We start from the raw sequence: 19,441 nt of genomic DNA, 5'->3' as shown, positions 1-19,441 counted from the left end.
TCATTATGACTGATGCCAGCCAGAAGGGCTTAGGTGCTGTTCTCATGCAACGCAGAGAAGGCAAGGATGAAGTTGTAGCCTTCGCTGCAAGAAGTTTGAAGGGTGTTGAATCATCTTATTCCGTAATCAAACGAGAAGCCTTACCATACTGGTGGGGCATTGTTCATTTTAAAATGTATATGTGGGTTCACACTTTACTGTTCGAGTTGATCACAAGCCTTTAGTGCAGTTATTCACTACCAAAGGCATGGAACATGCTACACCTAGAATTGCCAAATGGCAGAATAGACTACAGGAATATGATTATACTGTTGAGTATGTTCCAGGTGCCAAAAATGTCTTGGCGGATTGCATGTCTCGTTTGCCTAGTTGCAGTGTAAGTGGATGAAGTTGAATTATCTGAACGTTTAGATGCTGATTTGGTGTGTGCGGTGGAACACAGGTGTAACGGTGCCATACGAGAGTGAATGGCTTACAGCTTACGATACTGATATCCAGATGACTGAAGTGAAAATTGTATTCTTTAAGGTTGGTCTAAATGGAAGCCTGATGGTGTTAAGAGTGATGATTACAAACATGTTTTTGGGGAACTTTCTATCATTGATGGTCTACTTTACCGCTCCAGTTTACTGGTTGTTCCAGAGTGTATGAGAACTAGAGTTCTCATTTTGGCTCACGGGGGACACATTGGTATGCGAGCCATGGAGAGGAGAATCAGGGAACATTTTTGGTGGCCTTAGTTGGACAGAAGTGTTGAACACTTTGTTAGGGATTATATCAATTGTGCTGGAAGCAACAAGAGTGAAGTCACTGTTCCCAGTCTTGTCAAAGCTTTTGAGGTTCCCAACAAGCCATGGGAGAAGATAGCAGTTGATATTATTGGTCCCATGGTCATCTCTGGAGGGCTACTGAAGTATGGTATTGTTGTCATGGATTTCTACAGTCGTTGGCCAGAGGTCAAGTTTGTCAAGTCTCCCAATACATTCAATGTTATTGAATTTTTGGAGTCCATTTTTCTTAGGGACGCCATTCCGGATGATATCTTGTCTGATAATGGCTGTCAGTTCACTTCCTCTCAGTTTGCTGATTTTGTCACCTTTTTGGACACTAAACACACCAGAACTTCCTTGTATCATCCCAGGGCCAATGGATTGGTAGAACGATTTAACAGAGTCATCAAGCATAACATTCAGCTGGATAGGTCGAGTGGTTTGAACAGTAAGGAGGAGTTACGCAAGTTGTTGTGGGCTGTTCGTACCACTCCTAATGCTGACACTGACCTATCTCCGTTTTCCCTTCTAAGAAGGATATTACCTGCATCTGAGTTAATTAGAGAATGGATGGGGTGTTCCTCCTTTTCCAGGCAGAAAGTGGAGAATGTGATTAAGAAAAGAGTTGTTGCTCAGGATAAGTATATGCGTGTGCGGGGAAGGGAGTCCAAGGTTGCCGTTGGTGATGTTGTTAGAATTAAAGTACCCAGGATCATTGCCATGAAGGATTCTAAGTTCTCTTCCCCACAAAAATGTGTGGATGTAAAAAAGAATGTGGTTAAGTTTCCATCGCTCACGACATTCACAGGTGTGTGGTTGATAAGTCTGCTGTCAGTGATGATGTTCACAGATGTGTTGTTGATAAGTTTTCTGGTAGAAATAATCTTGTGGCTGGTGATGGTGAGAAATGTGTGTCCACCTGTGTCATCTTCTATGATGCGTGAATGTGAGAGATGTGTATCCACCAGAGCCAGATTTCCATCTTCTAGGCTGCCTGCTTTTTGTATCTTAATTTGTATTATTTTGTACCACATGCATTTGTACATTATTTTCTATATATTCTGTGTTTGTTATGCAAGGGGGAAGCTGTGTTAGGTTCTACCTTGGTTCTTCTTGTGGAATCTGTAAGTTACCTGGGTACCGGAACGTTGGATGTCCATTTGTAGTTGGTTATTATTGGAGTCGGAGGTCCGACTCATGCGGTCATGTTCTTACTTCAATAAAGGACATTACTTCACTTACTGCGTCCTTTCAGAGACCCCCAGTTTTTTCATCCCATTTTTAAGCCCTGACTATAAGTAAAGGATGTCTGTGCATTAGTACAGGTTAGGTTGATTTGACAGTCATGAATTACCTTTCAATGTATGCAGCTGGTAATAAATGATGTTTTAGGACTGTGTGTAACCCTCAGAAATTTTCTTGGAAAGTTTACAAAAATCTGGGGGAAATTATGTGATGGTGAATACAATGTTTTGGCCCGGTGTCTTGTCTGACGTTTCTAGGTGATGGGATCCCTCACATAAAAAAGCTTCTCAATGTACTGGATGCAACTTTATGCTTTTTAATCATCATACTGGAGACAGTAATGCAAAATATGAGAATTACATGGGATTAAGCCCTTGTAATTGAGTTACACACCTGCCTAGTGTTCACACCATCATATTTCCTTGGCCTTCAGCTTAGTTTAGTCATACCCTTCCATCTTTACAGAATCTACAGTAGGCTTAGTTAAAGAGTGGTATAAAGAGAAAATGTAATGTTCATTCTTTTAACTCCGCAGACAGTTGTTGATATGGGTTAGTTTACTTGTGCTATAAAATTTCTCCAGGATATGAGCACTATTCATTAGAAATCTTACGTCTTTAGTTCTCAATCTTTACTTGCAATGTATTAACACAAGATGGGCAGGGAGCAATACTATCCTGTTTAAGTATATTATTCATCCAATTAAATATGAAACACATTTCCTTGTTATCTGTCCCCGTATAATAAAATATGCAAAAGATGATTAAGACTACAGCTTACTGGCTTTTGCATCCACAGGTGCCTGGGTTTCTGGTAGTAAGGAACAATTTTTTTCTGTGGGATTAAGCTTCAGGGCCCTTGTGAGGATCCATGACAATGTGAGAGTCAGGCAGATCTCTAGGGACTATTGATGTTGATCCTGTCTGGCTCCCAAAGCTTGTTTTGACTGTCCAGAGATCAGCTAATGTCTTTTGAGTACATGTAGAATATGGTACCTACTGTCTGAATAAGGCTGGGTAATGGTCTCATGTATATATTAAAAAAGGAAGAAGATAATTCTGACCCTTGAGGGTCACCACATATAGATTTCCAAGGCTAAAATTCAAAAGGAGCTATGGTGACTCTCAGACCTGTCAGCATTAGATGGCCTTCCCCTAAACGTTTTGCCAGCTAGCCTCCAATTTTGCTGAATTTTTTTTTGTTGGCCTTAGGACTCTGTGCACTTTACCATTGCTAACCACTCTTTACCTACAAACAACATGTGATTAGTCAGGCTTTGGGAGCGGGCTCAAGTCCAACATTCTCAGATCCTTTAAGGTGAGTCCCTTCCAAAAATTGAGTGTGTTATTCCATCTGGTTCCTGGGTGACAACTTTTCAAACATTTTTGGCCCGAAGACCCAGACATCGACACACTTTATAGATGCCATACCCATCACTGGTCCAAGCTCTAATCAGGAATTAAGCGGATCTATTGAGGTCTCTGACGTTACCCTAGCAATTGAAAATTGCCCATCCGAGAAAGCCCGAGGACCCGGCAGAATTCCTGCAGATATTTTTAAATCCTTACCACAGTTATGGGGTCCCCTAATAACTATTTTTCTAAGCTCTGAAATTATTGGGCCCATGGTTAAAACCTGGGAAGAGGCCACTATTATTCCCATCTTTAAAAAAGAGGGATAAAAGCCAGCCACATTGCTATCGACCAATTTCACTCTTGGATAGCATGATAAAAATTCTAGGAAGGGTCGTATTGACCAAATTAGAAAGCTGGGCTAGAACGACTCAGGGGCTATCAAACTTACAGTTTGGGTTTTCGCCAGGCTTTGGAACAGTGGAGCAGACTTTTGGACTTTTCCTGATAGTCCAAAAACATACAATGGCAAAAAAAGGTTATGTTCATCTTGCCTTTATGGACCTAACAAGTGCCTTTGATACAGTGGCTCACCGCAGATTATGGTCAATAATGACTGATTTAGGAATAGATAGTGCAATATTTTTTTTGCTGCATAGGCTTCAAGCACATACCACAGCTAGACTGTGTTACACTATGAACTGGGATGTCACAGAAGACTTTCCTGTAGTAATAGGGGTTAGGCAGGGCTGTGTCCTTGCCCCATTCCTCTTTTTAATTTACATAAATGCCCTTGGTGACCACTTAGTAATGACTGGAAAATATATCCCTTAAATCAATTCCCAAGAAATTCCTGTCCTGCTCTACGCAAATGATGCTTTCTTAATTGTTCAAACAGCAAATGGCCTACGCTCCCTTTGAGATGCTTTTAATAATTTTATGGATTACCTAGGACTTAAAATTAATCGAACAGAGTCATTTATAATGAAACTAGCAGCCCGTCCCGACGTTGTCCGGGAGCAATCATGGCTCAGGGCCCCGCCCGCCCTGACGTTGTGCAGTATTATGCCTCTATGTTTACTTTGTATGCTTTTGTAATCTGCCCACGTCACTGCCGATGTCACTTTTTCCTCCTGTAATGCCCCGTTTGGTACCTTCTCCCGATTGTCATTTTAGCTTTAAGCTGACCGCTCCACTTTGTACGCTTTTGTAACCTGCACACGTTTCTTTTTCCTCCTGTAATGCCCCGTGTGGTAGCTGCCCACGTCACTGCCCACGTCACTTTTTCCTCCTGTAATGCCCCGTTTGCTACCTTCTCAGCTGAGCGCTCCACTTTGTACGCTTTTGTAACCTGCACACGTTTCTTTTTCCGTTTGGTACCTGTGGCTCGCTCACCGCTCCACTCCGCCGCCGCTCCTCCCTCGTGTTTGCTTTGCTCACTGCTTACTTGGCGCCCTACCTCATCCGCCGCTCACCGCTCCTCCCCGCCGCCGCTCCTCCCCGCTGCCGCTCCTCACTGCCTGCCCGCCGATCCTCACCGCCTGCACCCCGCTCATGTCCGCTGCTCCTCCGCTCGTCACTGCTCCTCCCTGCGCTGATCTCCGACGCTCCTCGTCACTGCTCCTCCCCGCGCTGATCTCCACCGCTCCTCCCCACGCTGGTCTCCGCCGCTCCTCGCGCTCGTGTACGCCGCTCCTGATGTAAGCACGCACGTCGCGGCCGGCGCTACTTTGAAGGTACTACTGTTTTTTTAACTTATATTTTTTAAATAACATATTTATTTTTAATTTATATAGCCTATGTCCATCTGCACACCCTGAGGATTACAACGATGTATCGGGTGTGTGGATCGGCGCTGTGGTTCCCGAGTTTACCCGCCTCAAAGCCTCAAAGTTCTTCCTTTATAATAGTAGTATAGATGTGGCCCAAAAATGTCAAAGATCAGAAAGTTTTTGCTCGGTAGAGAAGAAATGGAAAAAGCTCCCACTTCACTTACCTGGGTGTTCCTATTGATACTGATTTTAATTGGAGGTTTTTATTGAATGTCAGAATTTTACAAATTCAATAGGCAATTGATGCAGGTTTTACATTTGCAAATGTTTTTAGATTTGCAAAAAAGGCTGGGACATAAACCCACAAATGAGCTGCTATGTGTTTTTGTTGGACCTGTCAGCCTTAGGGCGGTCTCCCCCTACATTTGTGCCCTTTTTGCCTCCCTGATCTTGCTCTGCCAAATAGGAGACTGGTGAAACACCTCCACAGTGTCTCCATGATTTGCTACTGACTGATTAAGTGTAGGGTGAGACCACCCTAAGGCTGACAGGTCTGTTTAGCAGTGGTAAGGCGCTCATAGTCCTAAGTCCAACAAAAATGTGTGGTCAAAGTCGGAGGCAAAAAAGGCAAAAATGTAGGGGGAAAGAGTCCTAAGGCTGACAGGTCCATCAGTTTTTAAAATCGGTTGCAACATATGGGGCAGGTATTTGGGGACATGTAAATTGTAAAGTCTAGTTTATAAGACTCCTAGCTATTCCACACTCTACCCCAACATCATTTTGCTACATGGAGGTATGGCTAATCTACTTGGAGGATTATATCAAATTACAACCCCTCTTTTTTGTTGCGCCATATTTAGAAAAAACAGAAGCCCAATTGTGTAGATCAGTGCTCTCAGATTGTATGAATCTGGACAATTGCTTAGACATTCCTTTGCTTAAAACTGTTAAAAAGAGTTCCGAAAGTCTGGGTATCCCAGCTTTTTATCATAGCCTCGCCCTTTTGTCAAACGTTTCCTTAGCACACATTAAAAATCTTTTTATCAAAGTGACAAAAAGCCCGGCAGGATTATAGCCAGCAAGAGTGCGAAGTTAACCTTCAGGCTCCACTATTACGCCCAGCACTTTACTTACAGTTTATTTTAGATGAAAGCCAGAAGTTTCTACTCACAAGGGGGCATATTACCAACCAATAGAGATAATTTTTGTCTCTAACTTATTTAGAGACAAAAATTATCGCCGCAAATCGGCGATTTTTATCGCAGATAAACCTTGCTATTAGCAAGGTTTATCGCAAATGCGATAAAAAACGGCCGCAATGCATGAATATCGCTAAAAAGTCAGCGATATTCATGCATTATCGAGCAATGCTCTTAGCCATGTTATCCACCTCCCATTGGATAACATGGCTAAGAACTGCTCCTGGGCAAGTGTTAGCTTTTGGAGATATCTCCAAAAGTTGGTAATAGGAGATAGCGATGTTAGCGACTGTTTTCAGTCGCTAACATCTTGGCACGCCCACTTTGCATGTCATTAGTGATAAATATCACTGACATGCAAAGCGGGGCCCAAGATGGTCACTATCTCCTATTAGCTGTCGCTAACTGGTGTTAGCGACAGCTTGGTAATAGGGAGATCATTTTATCTCCGCTTTCTTGGCTTTTAAAGCCAAAAAAGCGGAGATAAAGCCCCTTGATAATATGCCCCAAGATTTCCTGGTTTTCATCTTGACCTCTCTGTCATTGCGAGACCCCTGCTGAATGGAGCACTTTGCACTTTATATTATTTTGCATATTTTATCTACATCAAAGAAGGCAGTACACGCACCCCATATTGCATACTTTGAACTCAAAATCTCACAAAGCAGCCGTATCTTACTTGCAGTGCCTGGGAATAAAACTGTCACTATTTCTGTTTTAATTACATCTTGCGTTCCCTGAGACTACGATGTAAATATTGAAACCTTTTGGTATCATGCTGCTATTATATTATTTAATGATCTTATCTGAAGTTTTTATTGTGTATAATTTGTACTATGTATTTTATGATATGACTTTTATGGCTCGTCAGAGCCGAATAAAGAATTTTGATGACTGCTTGATGGAGAGCATTTGGTATACAATGCTTTCTCACAGATGATCACCTGGCACACCCAGAAAAACGCAGCAGAAGAGTTCCTCTAGGGCTGATTGCAAAAGTGGTGCAGAGGTTTCAAAGTCAATATATTATCAAGTATAGCAGGAATCACTTGCCATTTATTTAAGAAGAAGAATTCTAAAAGAAACATCCGAAGGGTGGAGCAAACTAAACTCGGCATGCTGTAAACATTACTGAGCCACACTAGCATTTTTTTGTATTGCTTATTCTTGCATATTCTTGTATGACAAATCTGAGTGAAACATTTGTAATAAAATATTCCTCAGTGCATGTATATTTGGATAAGATCAGCAGATTGATCACTGAAAGGAAAATATCAAATAGAAATACCAAAAGTTAAATGTCCTAATAGAATCCATACAGGAAAAAACGTGGGTCCTGCAAATATAACTATGTTGAAATCTGTCCAGTTGAAAAGTTGGCAATTAGGTGTGCAATTTGTTTTCACAGATCCAAAATTTATATTGGAACAGAACAAATGACTAGCTAAGAGGAGATTATCGTCTTTGCATCAGTATAGGTTTGACCAACTTTAGTGTGATTTCCCCCCAGATTTTTGCCTAGACTGTTTTGCTGGCTGCAGATCTTCATCCCTTTACCCCTGCTAACCAGGGGTAAATTGTATGTGTTCCCTTTTTCAACATCATGAAATTGCTATATACCTAATTGGCATATTAAACTTATATATAAGACCCTAGAATGAGGTCACCTGAAACTGACCTTTTGCAAAAACCAGTTTCACTAGCTGATCGTTGTCTGAGTTTTTCAATCACTGTTCAGGACCTCGTTAACCTTTAGTTTCCTTGCACATATCTTATCCTAAACAATATCTAAATTGCTTCTTTCCTTACGACTTTCTTTTCTAAACATGGGTTTTTGCCATGTGTCGTGACTGCCATCTGGTGTTGCCTTTTACTGGGCCTCAGAAGTTAGTCTGTGAGCAAAGCAGTCTGACCTTTTTTGGGTCATATATACATTAACTAAGGTTTTGTTCGTGCACTGGAGTTAATTTCAGAAGCTGACCTTTCACCTAGAAATTGACCCTGCCAAGCCAATTTCCCTGCAAGATCGTTATCCACTTTTCCCAATCACCATTCAAGACATTTGTTAACTTTTAAGTTTCTTTAAGTTTCTGTTATCTTGCACATTATCTGAAACTACTTTTCTTTACTGTTTCTTCATTTCATGGGTTACGCTTTCAATTAAGGGTTTGTTCGGCCCTTCCAGATTATTATTTAGATATGCCTAAATATTAACTTGTGGGTTGGGACACTGTAAAATGAGCTTTACTGTATGATGCTGTGTGATGTCATGTATTTTCTATTGGTTGAATTTTGGTGCAGGCGCGTGCATTTTAAATGTACCTTTTGTGTATAAATAGGGATGTCTCGCCTTAGTAAAATTGAGCAGTTTCTTGAGTTGTACACCGTGTTGTATTACTGGGATTTCTGCTACTGGCTGCAGCTAATAAATTTGATCTCTGACGCCACCTAGAAGTATTCAGTGTCTCTGTATACCAAGGCAAGGGAACCCAGAGGACTTTGGCCGTGTCCCTGGCGCCGCTGGGTACTTGAAATCCCAGTTCTTCAGTTGGCGCGGCCAACGTGGGACGACTTCAGTGGTACCGGTCCAAGCCCGAAGATTGCATGGAGCCACGTGAGAAAACTCTGGAGGAGGGCCCCTACTTCATCGACCCCTGCATGTCGACGTGGACCGAAGGTCTTTTCTGCGAGGTTTCCCGCTTTCCAACGGCTACGAAGGACTGCTGCCCTGACTGTCGCCTTGCCTTGGACCCTCCGATTGATGTTCATAAAGCGAGACGATAGGCGGTCTTCTGGTGGCGTGACAGATATTTGGTTAAGTATAAGTGGGTCGCTCCCACGACTTTGTTTGGTTCCTTCGTTTTGATTTGGTTGCTGCAGTACCCAAAGCCGAAGGGCTTGTATATTTAAGAGTGTATCATTTTTTGATTCCCTTTGAAGTTTGAAACCAGACTAGTGAGCAAGATGCCTGGTCTTGGTAAATTTGGTAATTGGTTTGTTTGTGGTAGTAACAGGGATTCCCTATTGGAGGATTCATGTCCGATACCTCCGGTTGGAACTCCGACTTATGAACTGTATTCAAAACACGGAGTGGGCCCTATTATTTATAATGAAGTATGGGTCCACTACACTAAAAATGATGGTGTTTTGCAATGGCCCCCACATGGTAGTTTTGAAACAGATTTTAGACAATCTAGAAGTTAAGCTATTTAAGAAGAAAGCCCGGCCGGCAATGTTTGACTCTTTCCGCCTTTGGCGTAAGGAAGCCAAACAGAGAGAAATTAAACAAGCAAAGAGAGATAGGAAAGATAAGAATATGTCAGTATTACAAGCTGCTAGACAGTTTAAGGAAGATGGAGAAGAGCGTGCAAGTGAAGTTTTAGATAGACAGCGTTGCATGGCCATAGATAAATGTTATCCGGCCTTGCCGTCTTCTCCTCCAACAGTGAATGAAGACCTTGAAAAAGATCCTTTGATCTCTCATTTACTGAGATTGCCACCTCCCTATGTGCAGGGTGCTACTGCGCCTCTATTACCCCCGGTTGTTCCACCCTTAGTTGATCAACCTCCTGCTGTTGTTCAGCCACCCGGTGCTCCACAGATGGTTTTGCCTTCTCCTGCGCAACCCATTCTAGGGTCGCCAGCCTTGCTACCAGCTCTGCCTCAAACTCCTTTGCCTTCTGCTTCTGCATCTTCGATTTCTACTGTTCTTGTCCCTACACCTTCTTTGCCTCAAAATACTTATTCTCCTGTTCTTATGTCTGCTTCTTCTCCTTCTGCTCGAAAACTAATGACAGAAACCGTTTCTAATTTGTTGTCACCATTGTTTGGGTCACTGAATATGACCCCTGTTTCGGAGCGTAAGCAGAGTCGTAGTCAGCTTCCTGGTTCTGAGGAACGGGCTGTGTTGGATTTGTTGGCTCGTAAATGGATTATAAATGCCTCAAGGTATAGTTTGCCAGCGGTTATGGATGTTTTCTTTCAGTGGGAGCCGCCTAAGCAAAGGTATGTTTTTAATGTGATGTGTATGTTTTTGCGTCAGGAATGGGAAGATAATGATTTGGGTTTGATCCCGCAGGAATTACTTGATGTTCAGTCGGATTTTGCTAAAGGGATGATAGTAGAATCTGATATTACAGATGCCGTAGAGACAATACTGGCTTTTAGATCTAGCCTTCCGCCTCAGACATTGTATGAAGCTGATTCTTCTGTTAGAAGAAAAGCGAAACAGTATCCAATGAGAGAAGTTCCCCCAATTTGGAAGGAAGGGGACCCAAACGCTAATCCAGTTATTCTGCCGCATTTTCAGCGAATATTAGTACATATCCCTTGGAAGAGAGCAGAGGTCTTGGCTCTTAAGCAGACCTTACCTGACCCTCGTAAGAATCCTGCTGGTTATTACAAGGAGTTGTCCCAGACAGTTGAAGCGTGTATTATGAATTTAGCTGACATCGATATGTTGATGGGTAATGTAGTCCCCCAACCTTTGTGGGCGAAGATTCGTCATGAGAATCATGCTGCTGAATTAGGTGATACCTGGGCGAATATTGTTGCCGCAGACGGTAGACAGGAGGGAGGTGCTAAACCTGAACCTCTAGTTTCAGAATTACCAGGTAGAATTATTAATCTGATGAAAACGATGATGCCCGCTTTACGAGTGAATTGGGATAAGTTAGCAGCATGTAAGCAGAAGAAAGACGAGAGTGTATCTGATTTCTTCACTAGGTTTGAAGAGACGTGTATTGATCATAGTGGTCAGGATATGAGTACGGAGGGTGGTCAAAGGTTGTTTGTGGATACATTTGTCTTTAATTTGCTTCGCGAACTTTCTAATAAGTTAAAGGACTATGAGAGTTCATGGGCTGTCTCTTCGTCGGCCCAGATATTGGCTACTGCACAATATTGAAGATGAGAAGGATAAAGTGGAGAAGAAAACGAAAGAGTTAAAGAAGAAAGTTCTTTTGCAGCAAGCTTATCCGCCTCGTCAGAATCAGCCTCAGTTTCAGCAACCTTCACAATTTCAGAGATTGTTACAGAAGCCTGAGCCTTATGTTCAGCGATTCTTTCCTGGCCCCAATCAGTGTGCTTATTGCAGAGAGGAAGGTCATTACAAGAATAGTTGCCCGGCTTTGTTACAGCTTGTGAATGGTGTATCTGGTCAGAGAGGTCGTGGTAGTTTTCAGCAAGCTCCTAGGGGTAGAGGACGTGGTGTGTTTCCCCAGAATGAGCGTTCCTCTTCCCTACAGAATTCTGCGAATTATTTTGACAGACAGAATGTTCCGAGTGGTCAGTCTGCCCAGTATTATGTTGAGGATTACTATGTCGAAGGTGAGTGTTCTGGTTATAATGATAACTAGGACAGCCAAGGACAAAGTGAGGGAGTAGTGTCAGTTCCAGGAGACCAGAGTGGACCTTATGTTGAAGTGATTACATCAGGTGTGGTAGAACCTTTTCTTTTGGATACTGGTGCGATGAAGAGTTCTATTATGCACTCTAAACTTCCGGGCGCACCTTTGTCTGGCTTGACCAATGTTTCAGTAGGATTTTCGGGCGCCCCAGTTCGTAATCCGGTTTCTAGTCCTTTGTCCCTTTCGATTGGCCCTTGTGAATTGGAAGTTCCACTTATTTTAACGACTGGTTGTGGTGAGAATCTGTTGGGTTTGGCCTTGCTGAAAAGATTGTATGCAACATTGCATTGTTCTCCTTCGGGAGTACAACTTACCCTTGGTAAGAAAGTGATTTCCCCAATGTATTTGTCTAAGGATTGTTTGCCACTGGAATTGCGTTCGCTTCCTGATACACTTTGGGCTACAGGTCCAAATGATGTTGGTCTTTTGCAGATTCCTCCGTATGTTGTTACTCTTAAGTCGAATGCTAGGTTACCTCGTATTCCCCAATACAAGATTTCGAGCGATGGTGAGAGAGCTCTTTTAGCGATTGTTTATGATCTGGTTGAGAAGGGTGTAGTTGAGGAAACGAGAGGTAATGTGTTTAACAGTCCCGTTTTGCCTGTTCTTAAACATACTGATGCTTCTCAGCCACCTGTGTACCGGTTTGTGATCGACCTTCGAGAGGTAAACAAGATAGTCGTGCCACAGTTTCCTGTGGTACCTGATATCACTGCTTCGTTGACTTTGATTCCTGCTTCGGCAGCTTGGTTTTCTATCATCGATTTGAAGAATGCTTTCTTCAGTATTCCTATTGCTGAGGAGAGTAGGGATATTTTTGGCTTCTCATTAGGAGGCCGAAGCTTCCGGTTTAAGAGAGCTCCCCAAGGTTACTGTGAAAGTCCCTCCATCTATAGTCAAGCGTTGAAAACTCAGCTTGATGGTTTTGTGTTACCTGTTGGTGCTACTCTTATTCAGTACGTCGATGATTTGTTGGTTACTGCTGATGATGAAAAGATTTGTAAAGAGGCTACTCTTTCTTTGTTGCGGTATTTGTCTGACCTTCATCATAAAGTGTCACCTTCAAAGTTGCAATATTGTCGCCAAGAAGTGACCTACTTAGGTCATCTCTTGTCAAAGGAGGGAAGGAGATTGACCCCAGAACGAATTCAAGCAATAGTGCAAATGAATGTGCCATCCACGCAGAGAGAAGTGCGTGCCTTTTTAGGTATTACATCGTATTGTAGACAGTGGATCCCCAATGTTTCACTGTTGGCGAAACCTCTGTTAGCATTGACTCTGAAAGATACTCCGCATCCTCTTCCTTGGTCTGACGAATGTCAGAAAAGTTTTTCTGAACTACGCGATGCATTGTGTTTGGCTCCTGTGTTGGGTACTCCAGACTATAGTAAGCCTTTCACGTTGTACGTGCACGAGAGGGAAGGTTGTGCGTTGTCAGTGTTGACACAACCATTTGGGGACAAGCAGCGTCCATGCGCGTATTTTTCAGCAACGTTAGACCCAGTTGCTAAGGCGTTGCAGAGTTGTCTGAGAGCTACAGCTGCAGCGGCTGTTTCTATCCGACAGTCTGCTGGTTTGGTATTGGACAATACGTTGATTGTGATGGTCCCACATGCAGTGGATACCTTACCAGGACTAAAACACAGCACCTTACTAGTGCACGTCTTTCAGGTTACGAGTTGACACTGTTGGCTAGCCATGTTCAAATCAAACGATGTAATGTGCTGAATCCAGCTACGTTGTTACCGATCTCTACAGAGACGGATCCTCAGGAACAGCATGATTGTTCTCTTTGTACAGAGGAAGAAACGAAAGCTAAAGTTGACCTGAGGGATACTCCCCTTACGGATGTTGATGGTACCCTATGGGTAGATGGTTCGTGTTTTAAGCTTCCGAATGGTGAAACGACTGCAGCGTATGCTATTACAACTTTACATACAGTTGTTGACAGCACGCATACCACAGAATTCTGCGCAAGCAGCAGAGTTGATTGCACTGACTAGAGCGTGTGTGTTGTCAGAAGGAAAGCGAGTGAATGTTTACACCGATAGTCAGTATGCGTTTGGAGTTGCCCATAGGTTTGGGCATTTGTGGAGAGAGCGTGGCTTCCTTACTTCGCATGGGACAAAAATACAGCATGGGCAGTTGATGAATAAACTTTTGGAATCTCTCACTCTCCCAAAGCAGATTGCAATTGTGAAGTGTAGTGCGCATAAGAAAGTTGTGGACGATGTTGGTCGAGGGAATGCGTTTGCAGATGAAGTTGCGAAGGAAACGGCGAAAGACATGATGAGCCGTATGTATGTTGCAGGCCCAGCTAATTGGGTTATGGCTGGTGGAATGTGTGAAGACACAATAGAAAGTGTGAAAACGATTCAGGCTGAAGCGACTGAGAAAGAAGTGAGTGTTTGGAGAGAAACTACAGGTATGTTGGATTCGACAGGTTGTTGGGTTGAGTTGTCAGAACACCAGCGATGGTTGTTGCCTGATGCATATGTGCTCCCAGAGGTTACAATGGCCCCTGGATTGGCTCACATTAGTTCAAAAGGGATATGCAAGTTGTTGGCTATGGTATGGCAGAATAGTGGAATTCCCAAATGTGCAGAGAATCTGGTCAAGAATTGTATGGTGTGTTTGATGCATAATCCTGGCAAGGGAACTCCAACTCCTGCAGGTCATTTTGCTCCTCCAACGTATCCGTTCGAGGTTCTACAAATAGATTATATACACATGGAAAGATGTAATAACTTGAAGTATGTCCTTGTGGTTGTTTGTGCCTTTTCCAGATGGATAGAGGCCTACCCCCTAAAGGATAATACTACCTTGTCTACTGCCAAGGTTTTGCTCAAAGAATTTTTCCCTAGGTATGGAATGCCACAGATTGTATGGTCTGACAATGGAAGTGAGTTTGTGGGTCATATAATGAAGAAATTGTGTGTGGGCTTGGGCATCAAGCAGAAATGTCATGCTGCGAATCACCCGCAGTCAGCGGGTTTGGTTGAGGGTTATAATGGGACATTGAAGCTTAAGTTAATGAAAGTGCAAGCAAGCACTGGCCTTACATGGCCCAATGCTTTGCCGTTGGCTCTTATGTCGACAAGGACAACAGTGCATTCTAGTGTGGGACTTAGCCCATATGAGATTGTGTTTGGGCGTCCTGCCAATGTTTGGGGTGTCCCTAGACCGAAGGAATATAGCGACATCGAACATCCTATGCTAATTGACTACTTGCACGATTTGACTATTAAACTGCGTGTCCTTCATCAACAGGTCCACAACCAGCTCCCATCAGCATCTGCGGACCCAGGCCATACCCTCAATCCAGGACAATGGGTGCTCGTGCGTAACTTCCAACGAACAAAGAACCTACAGCCTCGTTGGACTGGTCCCCACCAAATTCTTTTGGCTACTCGGACTGCTGTTAAGGTGTTTTGAAAAAAGAATTGGGTGCACGCTGCCCATACGAAGCGCGTACCCCTGCCTTTGCCGTACGACACTTGAGTTAGAGAGGGTGTGGGAGATTTTGAAGGAGAACGTGTCCCTAGGTTTGTCCCTTTTAGTGACGCACAGCTTGATTGGACTCAATCTGAACTGGAAAATGACAATATGTTGCAAGAAGCTGTTCCTCCACGTTTGAGATTGGACACTACCGAACCTGAACTTTTGTTTACGGACCAAACTGTGCGGACTAAATTACGTTACAACCTCCGATCTCGGAATAAATAAAGAGACTTTGAACATCATTTTTTTCCACACGGAGATCCAAAAGAGACAATTTCTTCGAGTATTTTGCATTTGACTTTTGTTTTTCTTTTTCTCTTGCTTTTTCTAAAATTGTATTGTGGTTTTCTGTTAAATTTTTGATTGGTTACCATTAGCCAGTTGCAGGGTCACGTAGGAGTACCAACGGTTCAGTTTGTGACCCGAGTAGTGGCAATAGGTCTGCAGGACTTGCGGTGTCCCTACGACCTGCTAATAATCACAGCTGAAGTACTCTGTCAAGATTGCGTGAGCAACATTAGAAAATGAAGATTGTATTGAGGAATGACGATAAAAGGCAAGAGATTAAAAACCGATATTATAGAATGTTGTTCTCCAAGTGTGGTATAGCTTTATCTATTTTAATAGATTTATGTATTCTATTAGCTACTATATTCTGGTTTGTTCCTTCTACACAATTGACGTCTGCACAAACTTCTCAACCTATGCTTTCCTTTACTACTGTTTCTTCGCACCAATTTCATACTTTGCCTGAACACGAACCGATAAGGAGATCAGAGTTTGTCAACAATTTGTTTATTCAGCTGTTGCATCAGCATCAGTTAGTAGTCAATACCACTAATTGTTGGGCGTGTGGTTTTATGCATCATACAACAGAGAGAGGCATGCCATATTTGGTTTTGCCCTTTAGTTTTAATGGATCTGCATGGGCTTTCCAGACTATGTTCATCTATGCCAATGAGGTATATCCTTTACGTTCCATGAAAGACAATCTGAGCAATAGTGCCTTGATAAAGGGAATAGCCGATATGATCAGAGATATTGATGTGTACAAGGCTATCCCTAAGGATGATGTGCTGCCTTACATTGGTTGGAATGTGACTGGATACAGTGCTAAGTTGACAGAGAAGGAGAGACGAAAAAGGTCTCCTCCTATTTGGATTGTGCCACATCGAGGTCAATTTTGCTTACAGGGTAATGGTCCGAATCCGAGAGCTCAGTTAGGTAAAAGTGTTTGTGATCACACCTACGTTTATGCATCCAGAACTTCTCCACCGTTTGTGCCAGCTAAAGGTACATATTTTGTTTGTCACGACAGACAGAGCCTACACTTGGTTGCCACCTGATTTTTCAGGAACGTGTTATGTGGCGTTTCTGCTTCCCCCGACATACACTGCCTCCTCAGACTATCATAGAACAAGATATGGTAGAGGTGTCTTCGATCAGGAAGATACTGCTGCACAGGAAGTAGGAGACTTCTTTAAGGGTTTCCTGCCCTTTTGGGGTTCTATGATGAATAGTAGGCATATTCGACAGCTTGTCCGCGTAGTTGAAGCTACCATTAACGAAATAGCTGGAGCGTTGAGTAATATTACAGCGGAGCTTCAAGCGGACTGCCTTATGACTTTGCAGAACCGTATGGTTTTAGATATTATACTTGCAGATCGAGGAGGAGTATGCAAATTGATTGGATCCAGTTGCTGTATATACATACTAGATAATGCCCCGACAGTGTACCAGGCCATCTCTAGATTGCACAAGATCTCTGAGTCTATTCACGTACACGAAGGAGATTGGTCATTGACAGGATGGTTTTGGGGACTACTGTCCACATGGGGATGGAAGATCTTGACGTTCCTTGGTATGGTTTTGGCTATTCTCTTCTCTTGTTGCCTTTGCATCCAGTGTGGTCCCGCCATTTGTAGTTTTTGTGCTACAATCTGTGTGAGAAGACCTGTCCCGAGAGAAGTGAAGGATAATAAGATGATGTTACAGCAACACCTTGATGACCTGATGAGAATAGATATAGACCTAGATTCAGATTGACATGAGTTTAGGTTATTGCCTACGTAATGGCAAAAGGAGGGTCTGTGGTTCTGTAATTCTCAAACCTGACTCCATTTTAGTCTTGCCCTCACGTAGGCCTGTGAAGTAGGCCCAACGAACAAGTGGTCTGCCCTTCTGAGTTCGTGCATATATTAACTTGGGTTTTTCTGACTCTGAATGAACTGCAGAGAGAGTAACCCTTTTCACCTGAAACTGACCTTTTGCAAAAACCAGTTTCACTAGCTGATCGTTGTCTGAGTTTTTCAATCACTGTTCAGGACCTCGTTAACCTTTAGTTTCCTTGCACATATCTTATCCTAAACAATATCTAAATTGTTTCTTTCCTTACGACTTTCTTTTCTAAACATGGGTTTTTGCCATGTGTCGTGACTGCCATCTGGTGTTGCCTTTTACTAGGCCTCAGAAGTTAGTCTGCGAGCAAAGCAGTCTGACCTTTTTTGGGTCATATATACATTAACTAAGGTTTTGTTCGTGTACTGGAGTTAATTTCAGAAGCTGGCCTTTCACCTAGAAATTGACCCTGCCAAGCCAATTTCCCTGCAAGATCGTTATCCACTTTTCCCAATCACCATTCAAGACATTTGTTAACTTTTAAGTTTCTTTACGTTTGTTATCTTGCACATTATCTGAAACTACTTTTCTTTACTGTTTCTTCATTTCATGGGTTACGCTTTCAATTAAGGGTTTGTTCGGCCCTTCCAGATTATTATTTAGATATGCCTAAATATTAACTTGTGGGTTGGGACAATGTAAAATGAGCTTTACTGTATGATGCTGTGTGATGTCATGTATTTTCTATTGGTTGAATTTTGGTGCAGGGGCGTGCATTTTAAATGTACCTTTTTGTGTATAAATAGGGATGTCTCGCCTTAGTAAAATTGAGCAGTTTCTTGAGTTGTACACCGTGTTGTATTACTGGGATTTCTGCTACTGGCTGCAGCTAATAAATTTGATCTCTGACGCCACCTAGAAGTATTCAGTGTCTCTGTATACCAAGGCAAGGGAACCCAGAGGACTTTGGGCATGTCCCTGGCGCCGCTGGGTACTTGAAATCCCAGTTCTTCAAACCCTATGTAGGTCTTATCACCTACATAGGTCTTATCACCTACAAGGCAAGGTGTATGGTATTTAATAGAAGAAGATTTAGAAATGTAATAATAACATGTTCTTACAGTGACTAGCCCCTAAAAGCTGTATTTCACTGTGGCGGGCCTAGATGTCCTATGTAGAAATCCAGAGTACAGATCAAAAATCCTAATTCAGCATCTCAGGAATGGGACTTGCTAGATAAATTCTGTATAGACTATATCAATTGTTATTGCAACTCCAATTCAATGGTGAAGTTGGATTTGTAATAAATATTGAGAAAAAGTAACTTCCAGAATGTTACTTTTTCCCTGCCTGATCTTCCTGGAGCCTAATTTGCATTTGCTCTCAAACTTCTCCCAGCTACTGATTAGCATTTTAATAGGTGTGAAAGGCCTCCAAGGAGCAAACAATAGGCTGAACTGAAGGAGCATAGATGATTCCTCTGAACTGCCCATAATATGCAGAGTAGGGCTGTCAGTCTCTTTTTTGATATTGCAGTGTCAATTCCTGCTTGAGTGTCAAAGCTTACTTGACAGGTCTGCTTAGTTTACATATAACACTTTGAGGCACACTTTAAAGGCTGAGTTCAGGGTGCCAAGAAAATGCTTGTGTGCTCACTGTCTGGTTACTGAAGGACCTGTTTCGTGTCACTAGACTTCTGTTGCTGGGTTTTTTAGGGGTACCATTGCTGCTTTTAACAACATTTTGGTGTTACATTTAGGAGGAAAGTAGGATTGCCATAGTACACTCCCCACACAAACACCTAGCCCTGAAAGCCCAAGTTAGGTGTAACTGAAGTCTTTTGCCATCTTGAAAATGCCAAAAGTAGGTAGAGTTGGCCCCAAGAACATTTACCTGACTGGTTAAGGCATTTCCAGGAGTCATTCACACCGACTAGCGTATGCCGAGCATAAAAGTGTCATCTCCTGACATCCCTTTCACAACACTATTGGACCTGAGGAAGAACCAAGGCAAAATGGACCTGTTGCCTATGACCTGAGGGAGCCCTGAAGGACTGGACTGGTTTCCTCTTGTACC

Source organism: Lissotriton helveticus, chromosome 7 (assembly GCF_964261635.1).
Source record: "Lissotriton helveticus chromosome 7, aLisHel1.1, whole genome shotgun sequence".
Classification (NCBI taxonomy): domain Eukaryota; kingdom Metazoa; phylum Chordata; class Amphibia; order Caudata; family Salamandridae; genus Lissotriton; species Lissotriton helveticus.
Note: the sequence above shows the minus strand (reverse complement) of the source record.